Source organism: Mastigoproctus giganteus, chromosome 11, assembly GCF_048544385.1.
Source record: "Mastigoproctus giganteus isolate SK-2022 chromosome 11, ASM4854438v1, whole genome shotgun sequence".
NCBI lineage: Eukaryota > Metazoa > Arthropoda > Arachnida > Uropygi > Thelyphonidae > Mastigoproctus > Mastigoproctus giganteus.
In genome coordinates, this window is record NC_143585.1 from 127,407,387 (window position 1) to 127,421,857 (window position 14,471).

Genomic DNA, 14,471 nt, shown 5'->3' on the forward strand with positions numbered 1-14,471 from the left:
ACTTGTAACCAATATAAAGGCCCATAAAAATTCCGTATGTAATGACGGGATTCGAATTGAGGTCTTTTCCATACGGTCTGAGGAGGACGTGATTATAAGCAGTCGTTCAGACGCTAAAGTAGTAACTAAGAACAACTTTAGAAATAAAATAAATAAGGCTTCCTACGAACCACTCAAATCACTGCATTAATATATGTGATGGCACCTGTACGAATCCAAACGAAGTCCGTTTCCTTCTGATGAATCTAAATCCCAATTACTATTTAGAATTGAATCTTTACTATCTTAACTACCGTCCTCCCACATCGAGTGGTAAAGGCTTGAGTTTGAATCCATCAGTAAGTTAGTCGGTCTCAGGCGAGGGTAGGGTGGTGGTGTTTCTCCCAAAGGGCCAGGTTTTTCTTCCAGAAACAGGGAAACTGACAGAAGGGTACGCACAATTATAAACAAAATTTACTGGTGCCTTGAATGACTCATCCATGATTAGTTTCCTTTTAAATGGAAGAAATTGAAAAATTTGTGCTGATGAACGCTATGATATTCCCTATTGAAGAATGCCTAACTTATAATCTCCCTTTTCTCCTTTTTTTAAGTTTGCACTAAACAATTTGACTCTCTTTATATCCTGATTTTTTGCAACCTAATTTTCAAAGAAGTGAACTCACTTTTCATTGCCGATTCTCAATCCGTCCACGCTACTTAAATATGAGGTTCAAAACTATACAAAAGAACCTAATGTACCACATAATAACTGAATAAGCTACGATTCAAATCTTCTAGAACTCAAGCCATTTAAAGCATCTTAGTGTCTCAAATATTTCATTGTTATTTATTTTTTAAAATAGTTTACTTTCACACAATCAATGCAGATTTAGGAAGAAATAGTAAAGTTCCATTGCTTCTCCTTAAAGCGAGAGATAAAATATTATGTCTGCTCCTTTAGCAGTAGGAAATGTTTCTGTATCACTAAAGACCCCCTTTAACTATCTAATATCTCCCTAATTAGTTACCGCAGAAGCAGAGGCAAGAATATAAGCAGTTGCTGCATTTGTATTCGTTAGCATCCTTCTCTCTTCACCAGATGCCGAATGGAAGCCAGCGCATCAGAAAATCGTGAGATAGTAGTCGCTACAGTCGTTCATGATATAAACTCCTGACGCCAAGGATAAAACTGTTCCTGTTTGTCATCTGTCATTTAATCAGTCCAAAGCACTGTAAACTTGCCGGCATGCAGATAAAAGTTGACGACATTTGACAGCCTAGCCTTGCAGTAGCGCACGAACTTGATGTGGGCCCATCCGTGGTGAATAACTCCACTCATATGGCCGACAAAATTTACTGTGATGCACTTCAATGTGTCTCGCGAGATGCCATGATCTCATGCAGGACGGACCGGCTCTATTTCTCGCCGCATTCCAGCAGTTGATAAAGAAGGCTACGTAAGGGATTCCATAGGATGATGATGTAGCATAAACTCCACACGCCCTATTAAATTTTTACGCAACCCTATGCAAGAAAAATGGCACTTCCTTCTGATCAGAGACTGGATATATATATATATATATATATATATATAGATAGATATATACGTATGCATGTGTGTGTGTATGTATGTCGTGGATAGAAGAGCATTAGCGATAGTTGGATTTTATGAAACCTATAAAATATACAGCACCATAAGCAATGACTGCATCGCTAACTAATATCGTTTTAACATTTGTGCTGAATAAATGACACCTCCCAGGCATTTCGTGTTTGCATACAGAGAACTTCACATAAAGTTAGCACGGTACTCTAGATACAGCCATCCATGTAATGTCCCTAAAAATACAGCACGAAGAACAAATTAATCCGATTATAAACGAAATCTAAATGTTCTAGCATCTTTTCTCAGATCTGCTTCAAATTACTTACAATGAAAATCATTACCGGATTTATGTTATGAATAATCTTATTTTTATCTTGATCTTTACTTTTTCTCACGCTCTTTCTTTTCTTTTTTATGATACGTTAAGTTCTGTATATTTAATCTTTATATTTAGTGTACTTCGCCTGCATTCTTAAAACAAGTTTCAATCGTTTTCTCTGTCTGTTTTCAAAATCTTTCTCTTCTTTCATTTATTCTGTATATTAGGAACTCATGAGAATAGATTTAAGAAGAGGGGAGGGTGGGATATCGTAAATATTTTGATTAGTCAAAATTAAATTAAATTATTGATACATTTCACGAAGATCCGAAATATACCAACATCAGGATGAAACATTAGGAGCAGAAAAAAAAGATAGTAAATGCAGCCGACTGGGGAAAAGTAAAAAATCACACCATTTTTATGACGTCTCATCTAGATATGTCGGATTTCTTTAAAAGAAATCCAACCTATCTAGATGAGACGTCACTATTTCATTTTTCTCCCAGAGAGAGAGAGAGAGAGAGAGAGAGAGACTCTCTCTTGAGAAAGAATATTTTAATACTGTTTTCTTTAGGGATGGCGTTTTTTAATCTCCAAGACATCTGAGCAGCGCCACCGTTACAGAAATATCCTTCAAGAACAGTGTTCTTAGTTGTATTAAGTTTAATCTTTCCTGATGGAAGTGACAGTGTTGATGGCCACCTAGAAAAGTTCAGTGTGAAAGTGTTAGACAAACAGATAGTTCTGTGGTTACCTGAATGCAACCTTCGAGTCAGTCCGGTTTTGGAGAGTGCTATAGCGAAAAAAATTAACCTACAGAATGTGAATTAATAATTTATTCGCTCAAAACTACCACGCGGTTGACCTTTATAATAAAAGGTACACTTTCTAAAAACCAATGTGTCCTTTCTTGATATTTAGAGATTAAGCAATAATATACAGTTATAGGAAGAAGAGATCGAGGATAAGCAGAGTCCAAAATCTTCTTTGCAATTAAGGCAATAACAGTGATAATATTACTAAAAATAATTATTACTTTTAAAGTGCTAGTTCATAGTTTCGAAGGAATATTAATTCATAAAAATGTTTATGGGAGCTGAGTTTTAAATTGATAATGCAGTGAAAATTAGGTCAGGCTTGATGTTAATAATCCAGGAGATGAAAAAGAATTATTTGAAGTGTAAGTGCTACTGGTAACTGCTGTACAGAAAATTATTTGTTGGGTTGATTAGAGAAGATATGATAAAGATCAGCCATCTTAAACCAATTACATTATGCGTCACTTTGAAGCGGATATTTCACTTATCGATAGCAGAAATAGGATAAGCAACCTGAACTCTTCTGTAAAAACTTTGAGAATAAAAACTACCCTCTTACACGAAACTAGGTTTTTCTGCTTTATCTAACAAAGTAGACAAAACAAAATTAGAACAGATTGCCAATATCATGATGATATACCCCGGCACAATTAAATAGGTCAGAGGAACTTACACCTCCATAATCATTTTCTTGAAATTTGGCAAGAATACAATCATTAACCGCATTAAGCGTCACAGGAGCTCGAAAAACGATCAACTGAAACGATTAGTTCCTGAAGTGGGCGACCTGGAAGTGTCATCTCCCAAAAAAACTTCACACAACACCGATGGCCAAAGCGCTGAATCGAACCAGATTTAATTCACAGCCTTAATGAATGAAAGAAGACTAATCTTCGCCATCAAAATGATCGTTGGAAGAATCTCAGCGCCCAACGTTCGAGACATGGCGGATTCCCCAACGCGGTCCGCTTCACTCCCAAGCTTCTTGCTCTGCCTTCGAGGCTACATTTTAAAGACCGGTTCCTCCCTTTTCAGAAGCTCCATCTAGCTCAATCCTTGGACGCCGACCTGTGCAAAATCGTAGATGACAAAAGGTATAGACGGCTCATCCTAGATCTGCACGTTTGTTTCACAGTCATCAACTGATGTGAGATCGCTTTGGCTCGGCAAGAATTTCACTTCCTACTTAAAATATGATACTTCATTTGCTATTAATTTTCAGTCATCAAAATTTACAGATTTTTAAGATTCATCTATGTTATCCTTAAGTGGCTGCTTTATAACTAAATTAATTTGTATTAATTTCGTTAATTCCTCCAATTCGAATTAACTCTAAAATTCAGCAATGCAGTTTGAAGGATTCATTCTACTATATTAATTCAGTTGAGTGAATTTTCATGATGTTTGAATCAAATAATTTGAAAACATCGGTTTCTTTGGGGGGGGGGGTCTACTTTATCACCTTTCCTTAATCGTTTCTAATATCTAGCAGCAAAAATATTCCTTTACAAAGTGGAATTTGAGGTGACATGCTAAATACCAGATCTATGGTTAAGTTTACGTTTATATTACCCTTTCCACTCCAAAGCTTCTTGCTCTGCCTTTGAGGCTACATTATAAAGATCCGGTACTCTTAAATAGGTAAAGACTCTTTTATTATATAATCTATTTAATACTACGAACAAAATCTCAGTTTTCAACTGAATTTAGCTTAATTCTCTAAGGTATTGATCTTTGTTGAAGGGTAACAAATTTGTCCTCGTCAAGATAACTTTCCTATTATTAAAATTTATAATAACATAGTTCATATTAAAAGATGTAAATTTGATTAACACACGCCTACCATGTTCGTTTTATCATATGATAAAAGCCATTTCTATTTTCAGCATGTAATTTGCATTTCAATTTCTTCCACTGTTGACAACTAAATGCTTATATTAGGATTAGCATTAATACTAAGTCTATAAGCCGGCCCTGTTTAATGAAGTAATCCGTGTACAGATAAATTATAAGAAATGACATTTGTAAAATGTACGAATACAGCAGATTTCTTAATCAATTCCTTGCTACTTATTCAAATGACAAAACGTCCAGATCTGTTTGCATCCCTTGCTAACATAACTAAGTCAAATCTATTTCTTCTTGCTCAAAAGCTTAATGAAAAAGAAACAATATCTTACACTAATCTTGAGTTCATTTGTTCCACCATCTCTAATCCAGACAAAATTACTTCAACCTCAGAGTCTTAAGGCTGCTTCGTCAAATCTAAATACGTCTTATCATGAAAAGGAAGAGTGAAAACGCGGAGGGTACTGAAAACTGCACGCGCACCTAACAGTGAACGCGTATATCTTTGCGTTTCTTGTTGTTCTCGTAAAATTTGTCATTTGATTATGTTGTGTGTGTAGAGCGTGAAGGGGGATAATTTAAGAGGAGCGCGAGACGCCTGGCTGCCCTGGGATCCCGTCATTGAAACAAGAGACAGGATTAAAGAACAGCACATCAAACCTTGCCTAAATCCGCGATCATAACTCTGCTCTAACAAATAGCTCTGATGTTTTAATTCCACGCGGTGTCACGAGGGATTATGATATCAGTGTCATTCTCGCACGCGCGCGTCCTCTTTCTGTTCGTGGCGTATGGACTGTGAAAGACCTTAACAAAGCTTACTCAGGACGGAATTCTCTGTGCACGCTCACAGAGAGAGAGAGAGAGAGAGAGAGAGAGAGAGAGAGAGAGAGAGAGAGAGAGATGAGGAAAAAAATGTGCCCAAGTGTCCTGTGGAGCTCCGCGGACTTGCTAAGAGTGATTACTACCGGAAGGACAAGGCAAAGATAAGCACTGCCATGGGGAAGTTTAGGAGACTTGTCATTTATGCGAAAGGTTATTAAGTTTGAGATTTTTGCTTTGTCTTAAAAGCCACCACTTGGAGCTCAATCAAGACATTAATGCTTGTTAATTAAGACACAATCAGGAGTCGAGTGTTCGTGTTTTGTGTCAGTAGTAAGCTGCACAGAATTAATGATGTTCACAAGTGGAGTTACCAGCGTCTTATTTGCTCCTTAAGCAACGTTATTACTACTGGACCGGGAGCCTTCTCGACACTTATACCCTCCTGAGAATAATTTACAACTCCATGTTTAAATAACACTGATCGTCGATTATTTGTAAAAAGAAATGTGGACTGGCCTATCATCGCAGTGTACCCACTAATAAAGTTCTTGGATAAACGTATAAGACTGTAAAACACCAATTTAATATTTAATTTAATAATAACTTTAATAATTTATTTTTTCGCAAAGATCGAAATGAATATCTTAAGAAATATATTTAAATGCAGATCAGTGCTCTTAAAAATTCCTTGCATATTATGTGCTCGTGTATATTGTATATTCCTCTCTGGATATTTTTCATATTCTGGAACACATCGTACAAATTTCTTTGCATTCTTCGCCCAGACTATAAAAAAGAAAATGCACGCGGTTTATGTATGACTTGTAAATAAAAGACAGTGCCTGTTGTAACCATCTCCTAGTATTCTGCAGACGGCATAAAAATATAAAATAACTATTTCGTATTAAAATTACGAGTATATATTATTCAAGGGCATCCCATTTCAAGAGAAATACCGTCTATTTAAAAAGAATGGAGAAGCAATTACTAGCGGAAAGAAACTTTCCAAAAATTCATTTTTATTGAATATATTATAAGTTCCGATTTACATTTTTAAGTTAAAAAATTCCTCAAAGATACATAATTCACAGAAAATGCATATCGAGCTAAAGCATCTTAAGACATTTTGAAATGGAGAAAACCAGAGCTGAGTCAACCAGTCCCAGGAAGAGAGAATAAGCTTTTTCTCCACTGGGGTATCTGGGATTTTCAGCTAGCGTACAAATTGGCCCATGAAGATACACTTGTAGAGACATAACACACAGTCTCCAACCCATCTCGATGGACGTAGAGAATCACAACCAATGCAACCCCCACCATAGAGGAGGAGGTTGAAGAAGAACACCGATTCATTTTTATGCAATAAATCATTGGATACTCTTTGTTCAAAGAGTATTCAATACTAACAGAAGTTCAGATTACCTCACCCATTCTTTGATTTCTTTAAGATATAAACTTGTAATGGAGGGTATCCTTTATCGTTCCCTATTTAGGAAGCCCCTTCTCTGTCTGCCTACTCCTTACATGGATAATAACCGCTTTTGAGGCATGCATAAAGATATGCTGATTTCCATGCATCAATTATTTCTTTCCGTCCTTCTTTAAGATTTGCTAATTTTCTTTTCTTTCTTTTCATACATAAAGTCAAACTAAAAGATGCCCAAATATTGTTTCCTACGGCAGTTATTTTAGTTTGCTAATTATTCAGTTGTTATACAATACGGACAGACAGTGCCTCACTATTTTCTAAGCCTAATAACATCCTGACATAATATGGGAATCCCCTAACGACTTCTAATAATAGCACACGAGACATAATCACTATTTTCTCCTTGATGGTCTAATGCGGCCAGTAAAACAAGTCCTTTTCTTCCATGAAAATGTTTCGGATACGGTCACGTTTAAGTGGGTCGCGGTCCACGTGAACCCGGTAACAGGACGACGCGTTAATCACCCCTTTCGTTAATAATAAATATAAATCCATAGCGGTTCTTAGATAGAAATTGCCATGTGTTGGAAATGCGTGCGTGCATTTTCGCTCGTGATATGTGCTTCGGTATAAAAGGATGATCCACTATCATCAACTTCTTAATAATGGATAGAACCCTTCGTTAAATACATTTTGAGGTTCGCTGGTTGGTTTCTTCGGATCGAGGACCTTGTTTCCATTGATTGAATTCAACCTTAATTCAGAAATATGTACGTCTAAATGGAAGGTCGGACGAGTCACTGCACGCATTATTTTATTTATTTTTTTCGTTACAGTTTTATAGCCTATTGAAATTATTCAGATCTAAGAACAAAATAAACTTGAGCAGTGGAATAAAAAAAAAATTCTTTTACAATGAAAACCTAGTCCAGAAACTGCTTGATCTGAGGGAGAGTCATTTCTTCCCCTGGACGAGGAATATTTGCATTTATTTTATTTTTTTTTGCATCGATGGAATCCTCTTTGGATCTCCCATTTCATTGACTGCCCTTTTCGGGACAATAAGTACATGACACACAACACAAGAATTTTTTGTTTTCTTTTAATAACAAGATTTTTTTGAAGCTCGCGTGGAATGATAATGGGACAGCCTTCTAGGTGAGTGTTGATTCTTGGTGGCAAAGTGGCCAGGAACAACCAAGATAAACTGCACCACTCATTTCCAGCCAGTTTACGGATTTATGTATGATCACAGGGTACTACGGGGGAATTGACTCAGTGTTCTGGGGCCTCGCACATAAGACACAACACACGTTCACACCATGTCTGATTTTGGAAAATAATATCTTTTGTTTGAAGTTTTGAACAAATATTTCAGTTATTTAAATTATATCGAAAAAAAGATCTCTTAAAATATTTTCATCTTTTACTCCGTGCTATCTGTTGTCTCCATTCCCCTTAAGAAATCTTTCCAAGTCAAAGAGAATGACGAGTTATTATTCCACACAGACCAGTGGGAGATGAAGCTAGGTTTATGTCTCCTTCGCACACTCTATGGACACAAATGACTACTCACTTCGGTATTCTTCTCTTTTTCCCTTGTATCGTATTTTCCACCGAACAAAAGTGGAGTCCTACAAAAAGGGGCAATAACTCCAAAAGCTGGCGACAAGCAAAATTATTCTCAGGAAATACAAGCAATAATGTTACTGGTTTTCTGTTGCTGACCCGAAGCTGATTGCCTGCACTTCCTAGGTTCTGTATAGGAATACATGGTGGAAGCCAACATCAACGGAACAGGGACCATTAATAATTCAGAGAGCTGATCTGACGAAAGATATGAGGTCGCATTTGCAAGAGCCAGCCTACTCGTTTTTCTAAGCGGAACAGAGGCGGAATTCTTGCGCAGAAGTCGAACGCGAAGCGCTTCCTTTTCTCTGACACAGATGCCAAACGAGAAATATGGTAACAACATCCAGCTAACCCTAACGGTGCAATCTCTGCTTTAGCCTGGATAGTATTACTGATGGAAACGCTGCATTACTGAGGCAGATGGAAGAAACAATCTTATTAAAGAGAAGAAAGATAGTTGAAGCAATCGTGCTAATGTAAAACAACCCACTATAACTTACTCGTGTGTCATAAATGACCTAAATTCAAAAAGACTCCAGTCATCAAACGAAATGGATTTACCTTGTAAAAATGAAAAAATATTTTCTGAAAAAAATTCAAGATTATTTAATGATATTAAGAGAGAATAATTTTATTGGTTAATGTAGAGGAGATGCAAACGATTGTGCCTGACTGTTTAATAAGATATATAAGACGGCAATTTGGGGTAAATATCATAGTTGCGATATATATTCCAACCAGCTGATAATAATTCATTAAATTCAAAAAGAACAGAAGAAAGTTCTCTGATGAGTTCACACAACTGTGCATATCAAAAGATAAAAAAAATGCATTGCAGGATTATTCAACAAAAGAAGCTCCATTGATGTTAAAAATTGTTAAATCATTTAGATTTATTGTCATTTATATTATCTTCTTCTACGTATATTTATTACACTATCATTAATAGCAGTAGTGTTTATTAAAAAATTTAGAGAAATCTGAATCATTTTTTCTTGATTTTTATCTTCCGAAATGATAAATACAACTCTGAACATATTACGTGGCAATGCGATATTGAGCGAATACAGATAAACGAGAGACCTTCATAAAATGGTATTAAATGACTGCTTGACAGAAAGAAACTGACCTCTGGTCTGGAGAGGTCGTTGCCAACATCACTTTAAGTAGGGTCATAAGGACATCTATCTCTTTTCGAACTGTAAACGCATTGCTAGATGCTGATCACGAACTCTGGGAAGACATTCATGATGTATTGTGTTTCTGAGGGTGAAAGTATGTTTTAAGACTAAGGCAGAAATGAAACAGAGGAGCAAAGCACATACCAGATTCCAAATTTAAAGGATAAGCAATTCTTTCTTGTTAGAAATTTTTTTCTACGGTTCTTAATAAATGAAAAACAGCTTATTTTCGTGGAGGATGTCCAAGTGCCCATATATGAAAATAGCTGAGTATTTGCGTATATCAAATGAACAAAATAAATAAACAAATAAAAATACCTGACTCTAACACCATTACCGCCCTAGGATTATTAATATCTTAAAATTTCGTTTGATGTTTAAGTTATGTGATCCAGTTGTGTTTATTCATGCTTTTATTTAGATAAAATAAGAAGTTTAATGGAAATAAATAAATTTCAGGAAGGTGTCTAAGAATAACGGTTAGACATGGTGAAGTAAGCTTTATTTACAAATAAAGCATTAAAATGTAAGTTCAATAATGATTATGGAAAAGAAAATTCGTTTCCTTAAATAAACGTATGGGGGGAGAAGGTCTCTCGACATCACCTCAGCTATGCATATGAGTCCATTTATGACAAAATGCAGTAGCTCTTAATTTGAATAGGACCGGAAGACTGCGGTTTTGTGTATGTATGCATACTACTGAAAATTGGAAGCGATTAAAATGGGCATGCATGAACGAGCAATGTTCACAAGGAGGAGTCAGGAGCGGGAAGATCGCTTCAGCAGACACGTAAGAAATAGTCTACCTCGCTGCGGAAGCCAAGGATCAGTGCAAACAAGGCTTATCTAGTGCCACCGTTTAGCACGAGATGCGACAACGTGTCCAACAGAGTCCAATCATTACCGCCTCTTGTCGTGTTAGCGCCTCTCATTTGCGGCCGCCCGGGCTAACTACCGTGACCGGTATAATTCTGAGACCGATCGTCGACACTATCTCGACGACTTTGTCGCTCGGCGATGATCACAAGTAGTGAGGAGAAAAACGCGGCGGCAGACAGCCTGTGACACAGGCGACAGTCTGCATACATTAGTTGCCCGCGAAGCTAAAGACGGGAGCTTTTCCTTATGAGATGTTTTTAATATTTATATTTTCTCTAAAATACTGGAACCTCTCCGTCACTGGATCGGCGATTGAGCTGTCGGCATCTCCCTGTCCGTTTTCACACGATCACCCATCTTCGTTGACAACCATCCGTGTGGTGTCTCCTTTCACACAGCGGAACGCCAACTATGGCATACCTCGAAGTTGACTGTGCCTATTGGGCGTTGAGGGTAGTTGCGAAATTTACAGAGCGTCGACTACTTTCCCCTTTAATAGTAACTTCTCTGCATAAATGTGTGTCATACAGGGAAGTTGTCTTCACGCTTATTTAATACTTCTATATTTAAAAATAAACATTAGGAAAGAAAGCAAAATAAAGAAGCTATGAATGGAATATTAAGCAGATATGTTTAATTTGTTTGGAATTAGGTGTAGATAACGGAAAGTATAGAATGGAGGGTAAAAATTAAAGCGTTTCACTATCTTTCATTATTCTGTAAAACGTATAAGTTATCCAATACATGCAGAGCTTTTCATAAAAATTGTCATAGCTTATTATCTATATATTATCAATATTCGCATGTAACCTGAAACGATTAACAAGAGCTGAGACATTCCTAATAACGGTAGTGGGGTTATGCTTGCTTACAATAGTCCTTTTATATAATTTAAGCATTTGAGAAGGCAGATGACGTACAAGAAATTTATTGAGAAGCTATAACTTTAGGTTACAAGGAGAAAGCCAGGAAAATAATTCGTACCTCAATAGTTATTGCCTACTTATTTTTATCACACACACAATGTAATACATTTCTTTTATAAGAACTCTGGACAGAAGCGAAAGTTATCGACATAATGTTACGTTTATTCATATTTCAATAAAATTAAACTGTCGCTAAGAAATATTGTTTCTTTCGTATTTAGTAAAATTCATTGTGATCGAAATCATACCATTTATTATTTATGAAATTTGAATAAGGGCATTTATTTTCGACGTCAAAGCAGTATTGTTTAAGGCACACTTTTATGTTGTTAATGGGCCACAGGAGCAGGACGTATAACAATCACAATACCATCCGATGAGGCTGACATTAATATTCGCAAAAGTCCATCTTTTTAAATGGGAGCAGATTTTTTTTTTTTCAGTGGAAGTAGCACTCGCGTGGGTGTACCGCTCTATGGAATGCCGTCTTTGGCCGGGTATAGCTCCATCTCTGAAAATTCACAACGACAGATAGGAGCAATAAAATCAAGCCGGAAATAAGAAAATTTTCCAATTTAAAACAACGAAAACGTCTTGGCAAAAATAATTCATTTATCACACTGCCGAACATCAGACAAGTAGAGCAGCGAGAATTACATTCTCGAGCGGAAAAAAAGAGAGAGAGAAAAATCTGTTGTGTTTTTAAAATGCGTAGACAATGCCAGCATATAACGCCATCTGTCAACATTATTGTTGAACTGGCTCGATGCCAATACTGAGACACTCGGTCGCCAGTTTAACAGAGTCAAACGTTCTCATATGCGTTACGCTTTTTTTGTGTGTGCTTTGACACGAACCCACGTGGTCTAGCACGCAAGCGCATTGCACACTATAACTGACTGTAGTAAATGGGTATTGTTTGCGCAAAATACGAGAAGTAAAAAAAAAAAACTTTAATCAGAGAATGAAAATGCAAATTTCAACATAATGAATTATACTGAGAAAAATCATTGCATCCCATATTTCATTGGACTGTAAATGACATCTTAATTGGTAACCAACATAAGTTTCATATTACTTTTTAAATTGTATATTCATTTTTTATTTATATATCCTGTTGTTCATAATTCTTTTAAATGTACAGCTAATTAATATCAGTACATGACCTGTCTTTCGTGATAGAGAGGACAAGGTTCGAGTCTCGCCGATGACTGGAGGAATTAAAAAAAAAACTCTTCAATCCAAGCTATAGTCTGCTGATCAGGAGTGTTGTTTTGCCCCACCATGTATTCCGGATCTTTTAACCCGCACAATGTGAAACCAGATCAACCATCTTCGTTGGCATTTAGATCTCAAGACATTTAGATATGTTCTGTCCAAGGATATTTTAGTTGTGTTTATGTCTTTTCTCAGACCAGAACGTTTTATAACCATCTGACATTGAGAACGAAAACAAGATGAAGATGGAATCCATGTGCTATTTTCAGAGGGGTCAACTGCTCATATTATATATAAAACATAAAAAGAGTTAAGTGGAGAAATCCTATATATTTTATTATTATTATTATTCAGTAAGAATAAATTACGACGAATTTCTCTTGTTGCAGCTTTTGGGATTCTTTTTACCGGAATAAAGATATTTTTTTATAAGGGGTTATATATACTAACACTAAACACTGAAGAAATTAGACAAACAAAGATATCTGATAAGCAAATGCAGCGAATAATCTTCTCTGAGACTAGATGGTTTTTTGCTGCAGACCACAGAGCATCCCGATTTGACTGTTCTTGCGACTCATCAAATTTGATCAATTCTGCTTCAAGGGGAATGGCATGAACAATTGAAGGAAAATGTCGAAAGAGGAGAATAAATATATACAAAACTACATTAATATATTTTAAAATTATCTGTCTATAATTGTAATCTAAAAAGAAATAATAACATCGGTAAGTACATACCACGAAAGCTCACTGACAAAAGTTTACTGTAAGAACGAACTACTTTACTTATTTGGAAAATTATAATTACTTATTTTGATTTATTCAAAAATAAATCATTTACACAAACACATGCGCGTACACAAACACGATCTTCTTTGATAGTGTAATTGTTAGCCACTTGTCATTCGTTTGGAGAGATCTGCGTTCAAATCATTTCGGAAGTTGGACGGAGGAATTCATAAAGGCCTGTTCACTCGGGACTGTTGTGATATCCAATCTGAGGCAAAGGGAGTCATTTCTGCATTTTCAGGCTGACAAAAGGGGGAAGGGTCCGAGTGACCAATGGGTCAAAACTTTCTAGAACATGGAACGTACAAGCATGTTGATCTCGTAAGAGATGCTTGTACGTTCCATTTTTCGAAAACAGGCCGGAAAACGACGCTGAATATTAATCCTATTTTTATTCTAAGAGAAATTCTTTACTTTCCTTGTCAATTTGAATTTTCAATGTTCGTAAAAGGACTTTTTAGGAAAAGTACTCTCTTCGATAAATCTGGAATATACCACAAGTACGTGATCAATCTCGCCTTTCAATGTTTTTCAAGCAGTCAAATACTTTCGAGTGATGCTAGTTAATAATGTAAACTGAATGGATGAGGGGCAGGAATAAACTAGATACAAATCACGTTTACTGCGATTACCAACAATATTTGCATCCTAGTCTAGGAAATAGCAGCGTAGACTATCACGCCAACAGGTTTTAAAAAGCATACAGCAGTGAGATCTCTCGAAAGAAACTGGAAGATGTACCATTAAGTTGGTTTACATTTGATATTTTCCATATTAACATGATGCTCAATAAGTTAGGATTTAAATAAAACAGAATCTCCCTTGACAATCATATTTCACGCCAGTCTAAGTATAGTTAATCTGCTGGAGTTCAAGATCTAAGAAGTGCTTCAACAGATTCGAGAGATAAAAACATCTCTTCACTGGTTTCGCTGCAAACGCAAAAAAATGACAAGAACGCTCAGAAGTTTCAGAAAGTAAAGCCAGTTATATATTAATGAATATAAAGA

General features: G+C 36.2%; 1 protein-coding gene across 3 annotated transcripts in view; it reads right to left on the bottom strand.

The window, feature by feature from the left end:
- LOC150078422 (cytotoxic granule associated RNA binding protein TIA1-like) overlaps positions 1 to 14,471 on the bottom strand; it is a 695,656-nt gene that overhangs the window by 437,378 nt on the left and 243,807 nt on the right. The gene's annotated exons all lie outside the window — the stretch shown is intronic.